General features: G+C 40.8%; 1 protein-coding gene across 1 annotated transcript in view; it reads right to left on the reverse strand.

The window, feature by feature from the left end:
• The window catches only part of B3GALT1 (beta-1,3-galactosyltransferase 1), a 182,491-nt gene extending 169,217 nt beyond the window's left edge, over window positions 1–13,274 (reverse strand). The window contains exon 1 of the mRNA XM_065751099.1: window positions 13,204–13,274. The gene's annotated coding sequence lies outside the window, so the exon portion shown is untranslated. The remainder of the gene's footprint in view (window positions 1–13,203) is intronic.
• Between the last annotated feature and the right edge of the window lie 465 nt (window positions 13,275–13,739).

A 13,739-nucleotide genomic window follows, 5' to 3' on the forward strand; every position in this document is an offset into this window, starting at 1 on the left:
ATGCTGGAAAGAGTGACACAATTAATTTTGTGGAACATCAGAATGACTTCGTTTTGGTGGGAATCCATTTACAACCCGAATAGGATTTCATGTATTTCCAAAGGACTACTTGCTTTTAGGTGGACTACTGCTTCCCATGTTACTTCAGATCTCTTTAAATGAACTTTCTGGGGAAAGCCAGAGATTACTACTCCTTGTTTAAAAATACTAGCTTCGTGCTTGCATCACATCTAGCAAATGGGAAGATGTGACTGTTGCGAGTTTTGTATTCATTTAACATACCAGAAAATATGTTAATAGAAATAATTGAGTAATAGCAGCTAACTTATATTTCCACACACAAACAGAACCTTCCACTAAACTGCATCAAAGTTGAAGCAATTTGAGACCTCTGTCAAGGCAAAGGAGGTGGCAGCAGCCAGAAACCTCCCCACCCACAAGCAAACCTTCCAGTGGATTTTATTTGTGCTGGGGTTGCCTAGTTCAGTATTCTTTTACTGCTAAATAGGGGCCAAGCAGTGAACCAAGAACTGTTACCAAAGAAGTGATGAGGGAATTGCTGAGAAGGAATCGCTGAGCCAGAGGATGCATATTTTATACCTTCTGGTACAAGTTAGTTTGAAGTTGGACCATTAATTTGGCTTCAAATAGAGCATTTTTGGACTATGGACCTAGCTCAGCGGTATATGTATATAGAATATATGGTATATATATATAAACCATAGAATGGCTTGGTTTAGAGTAGGTATCATGACTTTATTACTCTCTTTATTAGACTGTTATACTTAATATGGTGGTAATCACTGTAGATAAGGATAGCTAGCAATAGTCATAAATTATTCAAAGTATATTTCCTAGTGGTGTGATGGAGAGACAGGTTCTCTGCAACGCTGTGTCAAGTCATCCTTTTTTCCTCTGACCTTCCAGCATCAACTTTCTTACTGATAACTAGACCAAACATGCACATCTGCAGCAATTAACATTTTGTGTCTGTTTTGAGTAAGGCCTCAAATTTGTCTTTCAGAGTGTGAGAATGACACTGTAAATATATATAAAATATACAAAATGCATAACGGCTTTTTGAGACAACTTCTTAAGCTTTAAAAGAAAATTATTTTCTTGACAAACAAAATTATACAAAGTCCGTGCTACAGCAATAGAAATCTATTAAATACTAGATGTTCAAGGAGTAAAAATTACAAACCCATTTTATATCTGTCTAGAACTGCACTAGTTTCCTACTTTTAAATAAAAGATGCTTTTAGAATGAGAAAAGAAGTCCCTAACTAAAATATGCTATATACATGTAAAGGGGTGTATATTCTCAATTGCTGTGCTTACAGTACCAGTTTTTGTATGCTTGCATGTGCATGGGGCTTGAATGACATTAATGGACAACAGAACAAATAATTTAATCTGAACTCCAGATAAAGATACCCTACCAAATCACAGTATCTTCTTTCAATGTTATGTAAAGTGTATTTCTGACTTTACATCCAAGAGAATATTCTAAAGCCAACTAGAATTAATACTGGCAAATATTCATTACTACAGTTCCGTTCTATTTTTTTCTACTGAACCAGCAAATATTTCATAGAATATTAGAGAAATTATTTTGTCCAAAATAATACATTTTCTCTCTTGCTGTCTCCATGTAATACCGCCATACATGGAAGTTATGGACACTGAAGAAATTTTAATTAAGATTTTACAGGCAGTCAGGCTACCAGAAATGCTATTTTCTACTTCAATATGAAAATGACCAGATCTGTAAAAGAGACAGGATTGACAATGAGTTCAGTGAGAAGACAGGCGACTCAAGTGTTACACTCTTCAGACCACTTGTATCTTCTTGGCTGGGCCAGTTAACATACCAGGTGATTGTGACTGTCCTGCTTCTAAGTGCAGAAGTCCTTTGGGTACACTGGGTTTGTGGTACTTACTACCACAGAGTGGACTTTCAGTGCAGTCATGTTCATTTAAAGTTGCTTACAGCACATTTAATCCACATCAAAAATAAAAAGCACTGCCATTAGCACTGTTACTGGCATTTAAAAAACCAATCCTAAAAAGAATCATGCACAAATAAAATCATGCAATTACTTTAAGTGAAGACAGTAAGTAAGCAAAAAATAAATCATGTGCATACATTTGCTCACTAGGCATTGACGCTAAGTTATAAAATAAATAAAATACATTGGCATAGAGGAGATTAGTTTAAGTTGCTGCTGCTCACGCTGTGTTTGTTTTGTGGATAAAAGGATGAGTTCATGTTTTACAGATGTCAAACTTGCCACCACTACCAAATTCAACTGAAAAACACTACTGCAAACCTTCAAAAACATCTTCTGCACACAGCCCAGGACACTCAGGTTTTCAAAACTGCTTGTTACACCTAAGCAGCTCTACTATATCCCTTCTATCATGCTCATAGGTTCACAGGTTCCTAGGTACATTAGGTTGGAAAGGACCTACTTACAAGATCATCTAGTCCAACCATCCTCCTATCACCATCCCTACCCACTGAACTACTAAATCAAATCCCTTAGCACCTCATCTAAACGCTTCTTGAACAGCGCTAGGGATGGTGCCTCAACCACCTCCCTAGGCAGGCCATTCCTCTGATATGCATCTTAGCTAGGTAACTGCTAAATAACAGCAAATTCCTGAACCAAAGCAATCATCTTCAGTGTCACTTGGTAACTATCAGGCACACACACAAAAGCATTTCCAATACAACTAGGTATTCATCACTTCTGTACTCAGTAAAGCACTAAGAGTTCAAAGTGCACTCTATGAGAGAGTTCAGTGTAGCTGATGTAGCTGTGATGGGACTGTAAGTGTGAGCTCAATGCAAAGTTTTATTAGTAGTAGCTCAGACTTAGTTGTGAAATTCTCATTTCACAAACAAAGTTCTTATTGACTTTTCTGTGAGCTCTGTGTCTTTTAGGTCTGTAAGATCATGTCTTCTGTATATAGAACAGTTCTCATACCAATACACAAGGTATGATTTAGCAAGAAGAAAAAGTATTTCCTTTGAAGCTTAAAACAGGCACCAAAATTCCAGGTAACACATTTTGGTACAGTTGTCTTCAGGCTCCATAGGAGAGTGCAGGATTTCCTCACAACAAGGAAAAAATGGATTAAACTTAAGTCAAGAACTGACGAACAATTTTTATATTTGAAAGGATGAAGACACTATATGCATATGACATGTCTTCCTACGTATAAACATCCAGGTTGATCAGGAGAGGAAAGAGTGAGCAATATTTCACACTCAGATAAATAAATAAAGTATAGAATTACTCATGTACACACATGCTTCCTAGGAATGTTTTGCCTTCAAACCATCCTTGTATAAATAAGCGTGTCACTTTTTATTTGCTTTTTTCTTAAAATGCTCATTTGAGTACCATTTCACAGAATCACAGAATTGTAGGGGTTGGAAGGGACCTCTAGAGATCATCGAGTCCAACCCTCCTGCCAAAGCAGCTCCCTAGCCCAGGTTGCACAGGTAGATGTCCAGGTGGGTCTTGAATATCTCCAGAGAAGGAGATTCCACCACCTCTCTGGGCAGCCTGTTCCAGGCTTCAAAAAGCCAAGTACACTAGATAAAAAAAATCTTTAAGGATTAAATATAAAGATAATACTGTCAGTTTTACTCCTTATACAGAGCGGTAAATAATAATTAATATGATATTTGCTATCATGTCTGCTTTACCTTCACAAATATCGAATTATACTGCCTATTGAATATACATCCAAAACTCCTATTAATACCAAAGAATGCTAAACAGTCTTGAATGCTTTTGGAGAGGAGACAATTGCTGTTTTGCTTAGAAGGTACTGTTTTAAGAAAAATCTGTCCAAATGAATAAAACAAATACAGAATTTCCTTTCCTCTGACACTTTGGAGCTTCTCTAAAGCATTAAATCTTACATTAAATCTGCATTTCAAGATCAGCTACACTGGCAACTTGAATTTCAAGCCCAAACTCACAAAAAAGTTCTCATTATTTTCTCTTAGAATTTTCAGAATATAGAAGAAAAATTGAGTAACATGTTCCTGACAGTAACATTATACTATAGAACCTAAGTCCTCATAAGCAAAGATAAAACAAACATGAAATTGTAGAAAGTAAGAATTCTGATGAATCTACAGATTACATTGTTTGAGGAAAAGGAAGCTATAACTCTTTGCAAGGCTATGCTCAAGAGAAAGCTGTTAAATGCACTGAAGGTGTGTGAACTACTGAAATCCTGAAAACCATTCAGTGAAACTCAGCTAATTCTTACTTCGCATTTTCATGGGAGAGGGTAGAGAACCTGGCCAACTGAAATTAACTGAGGTCATATAGATTGTATTAGTCCTCTGGGCTTTGGGTAGACTTCAATATGAAACTTGTCAAGAAATCAACAATCTTTAGACCTTTATTTCCCTCTTTTCTTAATTTCTTTTATTTTTATAATTTCTACCTACTAACTTGTGTACTAGCTCACCTTTTATGTATTTGTTAGCACTGAATACGGCCATTCCATTCTTATGGCTCTGTTTATTGTAACAGCTTTTTACATAAGTTATTTATGCAGAATAATAATCCTGTTTGAAGAATAACTTCAGAGAGACACAACTGATGTTCTTCTCTAGAGGAGGTTGAGGTTATTACAATATTTCATTACCACAAAACAATGCATCCTCAGATAGAAGCAGCATCAGCCTGTAATGCTCTTTGCTACTGGCACATCAACTTTTCCTTGTAAAGCAATTTAATCACTTCCATATTGGTTGTGCGTGAAACATTAGTGCTTTGCTTCATAGAGAACATCTCCTGAATTTTCATTACTGGCCTTCATTGCTGGCCTTTACAGACCTGCTATGGTGCTCAGAACAGCAGAGAATCAGGGAGCCAAAACTGTCAGCATCTTTGTTGCACTGTGTAGCAACTTCTTAACTTGTTCTGTAGATAAAGCAGTCTAAGAGACTGTAAAAAACCTAGAACTACTAAAATCATGGAACTAATACTAATCACTGTATCATTCATTCAGATAACATTTCATCATAAAGGAGAATAATAGGTGCTACTTTCCATCTATGCATACATACTATGACTTAAAAAATTACAAAACACCTTTAAACCGTAAATGGATATAACACAATACAGCTGTTTAAAGCCATGTTGTTAAAAGTGTGATTGAAAATAATATTCAAGCAAGTGCCTGTTGTGTAAAGGCAACCTGGCTCCATTCGTATCAGTACAATAACATCTAAACTGGTCAAGTTTGAAAGATGGGCAAAGTATATCTTTAAAAGGTTTAGGTAGATCTACGTCAGTTTGAGAAACAATGTAAAATCCTTTCTTGCTAGAAAAACAAACAAACAAACAAAAAACCTACAAATAATTCTGGATAGTACAGGCTCTAAATTAGTTCCAAATTATAGGGTGGTTTGCTGCCCAAATCAGAACCAACTGAGTTCAAAAGATTCTATACAGAAATTACAACAGGTCTGAGTCTTAATTTCACTGACAGCTGTACCAAGTACACAGAACATCCTCAGATACAATGTACTTCTTTGCTGATGTCCTGTCTCACTGCAGGACAAGCACTTCAAAACACTACCTGGTAGTGAAATGAAAGCATGCAGTAACTTGGTTGAATTACTAAACAGAACAGGGATGTGCTTTAGGAAAGGCAAGTTCAGTTAGCATCTGTATGTTGCTTACTTTTACTGGGACATCAAGAAATTTTCTTTTCATTAAGTTTTAAAATTCTAAATATGATTGGCAGGTGATGTGAGGTGCGTCACATTAACCAATACATGCCTCCTCAGACTTTGTGGTTATGTTATTTGTATAACATGTAAGCATCACAGTGGCTTTCTTTAAATGAACCACCCTAGCCACATGAAAGCGGATTTCTTCTAGGGAAGTATCTTAGAAAAATGCTAGATGAACGACTGCATACATCTTAACACAAGAAGATATTGTCATAATTTACCACTGCAAGGCGAGTTCCACTTTATGATGATAGTTTGTGTAAGGCAAATAAACTAAGCAGCATAAGTGGCACTGCTCTATCAGTAAACACACTCAGAGCAGATTCATTGGTTACCTCTACACATCCAGTAAATACTCAAACAAAAAAAAAACAACAAACAGCAGACTACATGCTAATGAGTGTTTCTATCTGCTGATGACATTTTTGCAGACTATCATGAACTTCACTACTGCAAAGCTGACCTTGACTTAGCAGCTCCTATACACAGAGCCAGCACTGCCCTGTTTGTCACAAAGTACCACTAAGAGAGTTCTGGGTGTTCCATGCAGAAGTGATACATCGAAGCCTTTTTCTGTGGCTTATCTTGGTTCCAAGAGATTCTGACAAACAGGAGCCAATAAATAGCTCAGGAAGCTGGCTTTGGACCACCTCCTATTAAATTCAAATAGGAGAAATATTATGACTGTTAAATACTTGAATACAAAATGCTACTTTCTATTTTGGCTATTTTGGTGAAATGTGTTATGGTGGAAAACAAAATGAAAGAATAATTCTATTGCTGAAAATAACTACAGCTGGTAGCACAATCGAGGGAGCCAGATTTGCACATCAGGTGACCTCATCAATGGATAGTAGAACAGCTGGGGCCTTTAAAGGATGTAAAATATAATTCCTTAAGCTAAATATTTTAATTAACAAAGCGATAGGTTGAATATTAAAATACTCCTACGCTTCTGCCAAGTACTTTAACAATAGTAAGTCAAGGAACAGAACAGCACTTCAGGCTGTGATCTGACAAATTCATAAGCCAATTTAACAGCTGCCTGTCAACCACCTTGCTCTCTTTTTGCATTTACCTTCATCATGCTATTCCTTCCTTTCTTCATCCTTCATAAGGTCTTCCATGAAGCACACTGAAGCCAGCAGAAAGTGTTATTTTCTGTGTTGTTTTCTTTTTTAAACCATGGGGGTTTGTTGGGAGGAGCTTTTTTTCTGCCAGATTAATGCACTGAAATGGTTCTGCAAAGGGTAAGGGCTGGCACAGCAGAGGTTACCTAGGCGGGAGAAAGGGCTGACAGGATCATCACAGACAGCAGTTGGAGTCACTGCTGTGAAATCACTTTTATTACTAAGTAGTACCAAGCAATAGTGCAGCACACTAATAATATCTTTTTAATGTTTCTTTAAAGCTCACTCCCAATGCTGTTTGCAATGCAGCAGCTCTTCTAAGTGCCATGCTCTGAATATCAAATGAGAAGCCTGTTTTTGAACAGGGAATATGAAGAGATCTTTTCTACATGGTGAGCTTCCAGCCTGACCTCTAATAAAACTGGGAAGAGGGGTGTATGTTGGGGGTGGGTGGGCGGAAGCTTTGCTTATAATTTTCATATTACTATGAAATGCAACACACAACTGGAAGGTGATTAATTATACAGTAGTGGAGTTAAGACTGTTCTGTAGTGAATCCATAGAGATGCTTAGCAAGGACTAAAGTTCTTTGAGTAAACATCACTTTGCTCTCTAATAGTTTTAAAACTTTCTTTGGTTTTAATTAAGCATGATTTTAATAGCAATCAGTGTGAATCAGACACCATATATCACCATTCAGAACAGCTGGATTATGTGCTATGAATGGCACTTTTCAGAGTTTTCTTTCTTTTTATCCAGACTGGGCTTCTTGACAGCCTTTACCTGTTATTCTTCCGAGCTGAATGATTGTTTGCTGATGTTCGAAACAAACAAGCAAACAAAAAGCACACCCCAACCCAACCATACCAAACAAATGCAAACAAAGAAACAGAGAAAACACATTAAAAAAGTGAAGCTTTGCTTATACACAGGCTAGTTTTAAGATCTTTAAACACCATGGCTGATTTACCATAACACTTTTATCCCTCTCAGCCATTAGATGTACATTTGAAAAAAATAAGTTAAAAAAAAAAAACTCTTAAGAAATGATAGTAAAAAATTGGTAAAAAATATGAGAAAGACAAGAAATGGTCTCATAGAACTAATGCCGTAGGCATGCTGTAGGCAAAAAAAAAAAAAAATCCAGAAGTACTTCACAAAACTCAGTAGACAAACTTAGTAGACAAAAAGGTGATACATGAGTTTCAGTTTAGATAAATATTAATTAGCTAATATCTACAATGAAAAACAATCAAAATCATGTATACATGATGCTAACAAGTGACTCAGAAAAGAAATCTAGGAATCACCATTGACGTCCCCAGAATTGCCAGTTTTGTATCCAACAGCAACCAGAAAAAAAGTCGTAAAATGTTGGGCTAATATATTGTCACAAAAGGCACTAGTAAGAGGACTGAAGACATCTGCACAACCTTGTTCCACCTACATCTCAAGGACTGTATGAAGTTCTGGACTCTGTACAGATCAGAAGTTAAAGGAGGGCAAATAAGACAGCACAAGGATGAGTGTCTGCCTTAGAAAAAGAAAGTGAAGAGGCTCTTAAGTTGGATATAAGGCTGAAATAAGATTTGATCAATCAAACCATGATAGAAGTGAACAAAATAAAACTTCTGCTTGCTAAATCCTCCAGTACTAGAGTACTCAGGGACATCTGACAAAACTTAAAGAGATCAGTTAATAAGAGATTAAGGAGCTTCTTTACAAAGTTAGTAGAAAATTTCTGAAACTTGCCAACAAAGGAGGTTGTAAAAGCAGTAAGCATCAACAGGTTTGAAAAAGTAGGCAAAATCTTGGATTGCAAATTTGTAAATAGGCCCTAAAAGCAACAAGCATTACCATCCCTAATACAAGTAGTATGCTGCGAAAGTACCAGGGAACAGCTAGGTTTGTGTACGGTCCCTAAATAGCATCTCAATGTCACTGCTGGAGTCAGAACCTTGAGTCTGACAGCCCACTGGTCTGATCCAGTAGAGTTTAACTTCTGTCCTTGTATCTTCCTTTTATCACTTTCTTTCAACCTTTGATAATACACACACACACGTGCACGCACACACAGAAAGGCTATACTCCTTATCAGCTGTGAAAGAAGCTGTAACAGAAGATCCCAGTATATGTTCTAATATATAATGTTCTGTGTTAAGCAATAAATTAGTGCTATATCTTTAAGTAAAAATAAGGGTCAGACTGAGGAGGAAATATTTGAATTATTTCAGCCAGTGTGACCCCCACAAAGCCACAGATGTTGTTCCACAGCAGGATCAGCTATTTCAGTGAAAATGTAGCCACCTGCTGAGGAACAAAAGAAACAAACATCAGCTCCTCCAGCAGCAGAACTGCAGAGCAGCTCAAAGGGAGGCAAGGTTAGGTACATAAGTCATTCACATTTCTACTACAGCAAATCTCAGAAGGTAATAAGAGTTAAAATTGACTGGTATTCAGATGGAGGTCTTGAAAAAAAAAAAGAGGGTGGCAGACAGTATCTATAGGGTATTTTCCAACCTCTTCTCTTTTTATACATGAAATCAGCGGCACATTATAACTGAAGTATTTTGAGACCGCTGTTAACATAGAACACCTTATGCAAAGGGAGAAGGTATGCTGGCAACTCTCCATGGAAGTAAATAAATACAGCTCAGTCGAATCCTCACATGATTTCAGTTGTATAATGTATCCTTCCCGTTAGCTTCCCCTCCAGTAACCGGTAATTTGTTCTTAATCATAAGGACAGAGTGTATACCTAATGCACCACTACATATATTTAAGAAATATGTATATTATACATTAAATGTTTATATATGCATTAGTAACTATTAGTAACTTTTGCAGATAATTATATTATTCCTTATAGTTGGTTGGCAGGTCATATTGACAGCTACAAAAATTTTAATACCAGAGAATTAAAAAATAGTGTCCACTCCACATTACATTTGCAAAACGTCTAGTGATTTTACATTCTGGGTAGTGATACAAGACGTGTGCTTGTAAACGAGACATATCATTCACTATCACACCTTGATACCCTACCGTCTTATACCACCCATGTGCAGGCTCAAGGCCTTGAGATTGCACGTATTTTCTTTCTCTTGGGTGAACTCTAGAAAGCTGATCTCAGCCACCAACACATCTGCAGTGTGTATAGCTCTGCTGAAATTTGCTCCTGCCTGAGTGAGCATCAGTCAGTCACAGGACTGCCCATCTCCACTCTTTCCCTCTGTTTCTCTGCTGAAGAGCTATGTCCTCAGCCCTAGGAGCTGAATTCCCACATCCTGTTTAATGCAACCTGTGTTAACTTCATTGGAAAGCACTCACTGAATACACAGGAGCTGAAGAAGAGCAGTCTTAGGCTCTCACATAAGCCTATGGTGGCACAAGGCAGCAGCAGATACTATCACCATTTGGAAGCATCTGAAGCCTGTGAGCAAAGGGAACATTTGGATGCAGAGGCATTTTATGCTTTGCTTATCTTGAATTCTGCAGAGCTTCCATACATCAGTGTATGCAGTCACTGCATTTGCTGGAGTCTGTATGAGCAGCTGCGAGTCACTATTTTAACTGCAGCTCAAAAACATCATCAGCTTTTCCAAAAAGATCAGTGTTCCGTTGGTGTGATCTAATACAACTTGAAGGAGATGCATCATTCATTCATCTTTTCTGTGAACCTTCCGCAACTCTTCAGTGATTCAACTAAATGTAAATATGTATTTCTCAAAACACACGCCACTTGTTTCACTTAGCTGCATCAAAATAATTTGCCTACTGCTCATGGTAAATTACATTACTAATATTTTTGTATCCATCCTTATTTACACAACTGAATGGGCAGCACTTTTTCAAGTCTACACACGGGGAAACTGCAATGCTCCTCTTAGAATCTTGCAGATGTGACAGGATTATCCGACTGCTTCTGTTCCAGAGTTCTTATCACAATGCATATGGAAATATTACTACGAAAGCTGCTTAGAAAATCTAATTTTTTATTATTATTAGACTATCCTTTTAATTGCAGAGCATACAGATGGACTCCTCATGTTTTATATACTGTGTTCATGAAAATATGAAGAGCAGACTCTCTTCAACTGGTGTGTTCTCCTCTAGCTTTAATAAGGTATGTGCACCACACAATGACAATAGTGATGACTATCAGTAAGTCCATAGCAGATAAATATATTTAACACATAAATAATTAATAAAACGCTCCAGAAAACTTTCATTATTTATTAACAGAAAAAGAAGAGAAATCAACAGTGAATCAAGCATCCTTCTGAAAATATACAATTGAATTGTTTTGTTATTCTGGAAAAGGTCAGAAGAACTATGATGAAAAAAAAATAGTTCAGAAAAGGGCTGTGTTGCTAATTCAGTGGCAAACATTCTCCTGCTTGCATAATCCTCCTGAGAACAATCCCAATGAAACGAGTATCACAAATAGAGACTGCTCGTGTGATGATGGTTCTACAGATCACCCATTCAGAAACTGGATTTCTAGATTTTGCGTATCACCCATAAGGGAAAGAAAAAAGAAAGTTGGCATTTTCAGCCCACAGTCTTGCAAAAATTCCATCTCTTCACCATCAAATTTGCCTTTTGCTTCCCAAAGAAGGCATGCAAGGGAAACACAGTTGAGGTATGAGGCAGCCTGGCACAGCCGAGTGCATCTCAGACACTGCGTCATGGCCTGTTGGATCAGGATCACTCCCTGCCCTAGGCATCTAAATTAACCTGAAGTACTCTAAGGACATTGATTCATGTAACTAAACTGTATTTCTGAAAAACTGGTTTGCCAATATGACATTTTGCTGGATCTATCCAGAACTGGTGACACACAGGAAACTGAAATTTCATTAACCATTTATGCTCTGTCAATAATGATATTTATTAAATAAGTACGCAGGGAGGGAACAACATTAACCTGTATCAGTTATAAATTCAACAGCTCTAATTGTTTTCTAGTACTTCCCACGCAGCTGTAAATCAAAGCTTCAGCTCTCCAAAGCAACCGTGAGGCTCCCACCGGTTACTCTGGTTACACTGGTAATTTATCCATGCGTGCCACCCATCGCATGGTTTTGTACATTTCTGAAAGCACGTTGTGCATCACGTGACAGAATGCCCCCTTAGAACTGAGTTAAGGAAGCAGAACACTATGGATCAACCAGGTGAGAATCAAATCAATATGCTCCTAGAAAGCAGGGAGGGAAGCTTACAGCTATGAAAGAATCGAAGAGTTTGAATTAAATGCTCTTGGTGTTTCCTAAAGACACGAAACCGTTTCATACTGCTTAAAAAGCCCAAACCTCCGTATGCAAAATAACCAAGATATAACAGAAGCTGCTGTCTCTTCAACTGTTTATTTTGGACGCTGCTTACTACCAAATCGATGTCAAAACCTCTCTACTTCTACGACTGATGGATGTGTCCATCACAGCATAGTTCGGCAGCACCCTCACAATTGCTTACAATGCGATACAATCAAGATTCTGAATGTTTACGTTAATGACCATAATGGGCATCTAAAGGCTCTCTCTTTTCCTCCCCGCTCTGCGAGACTTGGCAGTTCTCCAAAGCCCTCCAGCACCACCTTCAATCACTAGGAGTAAAGGAGGCTGAAGAACAATGAAAAAGAGCGCGCATGGACAACGGGACTTCGTCTTCGGAACTCCTCTGCCTTCACAGCCAGCGGCCACGTACCGCCCAGCAGCACCAAGGTGACGGTTCACCTCCTTTAACTTTTCCCTCCCCGCTCAGCCAACTTCAGGGCGCAGCGTGCAGCCGTGACCGCCTCCCGCCTCCCTCCGGCCCCGCCGAGCGGCCGAGCCCGCCGCGCTCAGGTGCGGTCCCCAATTCACGAAGCTTTCTCTCCATCACCGCCCTCGGCCGCGGGGCACCGCCGCGGGGCCCGGGTCCTTCTCCGCCGCGCCCCGCCGGCAAAGCGGCGCTCCCGGGGCTGTCTCCGCAGCCCTCGCGGTGCTCCCGGTCCTCCCCAGGAGGCGGCGAAGCGGCGGTGACAGCTCCGCGCCGCGCTCCGCCGACCGCGGGTCGAGCATCTTCCCCTCGCCGCGACACTCGCCGCTCCGAAGTTCCCGCCGCGTCGCCGGTCCCGCCCGGACACCGGGACGAGGGCACGGCCGAAGGGCGCCGCGAGGGGTCCGCCCCGGGCATCCCGCCGCCCGCTGCTCCGCCCGTGCCGGCACGCGGCCGTCGGCCCCTCCGGCGCAAGGCGGAATGGACGCGCGTAGAGACAGGCATCCGCCTTCCCTCCCCTCGGCCAGAGCTTACCGGCCGCGCTCGCCCTCCGCTCCGCGCCGGAATGCCGCCCGCCGCCCCGCAGCCGGCATCCTTGCTCCGCCCGCAGCCGCACCAGCACCAGCAGCCGCGACGCCCGGCAGCAGCGCCCGCCCCACGAGAGCGCAGCCCGGGCAGCGGGGGGGGGAACTCGCCCTCTCCGACTGACAGCGCCGTCAGCCAATCGCCACCCGCGCCGCGCCGAAGAGGTGGGAACGTGTCACGGGCAAGGGCCAATAGGAGCGCGCCCCACCGGCGGCGCCGTTTCCGGGAGGGGGCAGCCGAGGCGGGCGGCGGGGTTCGCCGCGGGTGCTAGGGGCTGGGGCGGGACCGCAGAGCACGGTGGTGCGGCTCCGTCAGGGCCGGGCCCAGCGGGGCTGAGGCCGGGACAGGGCCTCGGCCCCTCCGGGATGCACGGCAGCCGAAGCGGTGGCCGCTTGCAGCGGGAACGCGTGCGCTGGGGCCACTTCCCCAGCAGCTCCGGAACGCGGGAGGGAGGCTGAGGGCTGTCCTGTCAAGCGCGGAGCGCG

Source organism: Cyrtonyx montezumae, unplaced genomic scaffold (assembly GCF_038088225.1).
Source record: "Cyrtonyx montezumae isolate F1298 unplaced genomic scaffold, pur_monq_1.0 scaffold_7, whole genome shotgun sequence".
NCBI lineage: Eukaryota > Metazoa > Chordata > Aves > Galliformes > Odontophoridae > Cyrtonyx > Cyrtonyx montezumae.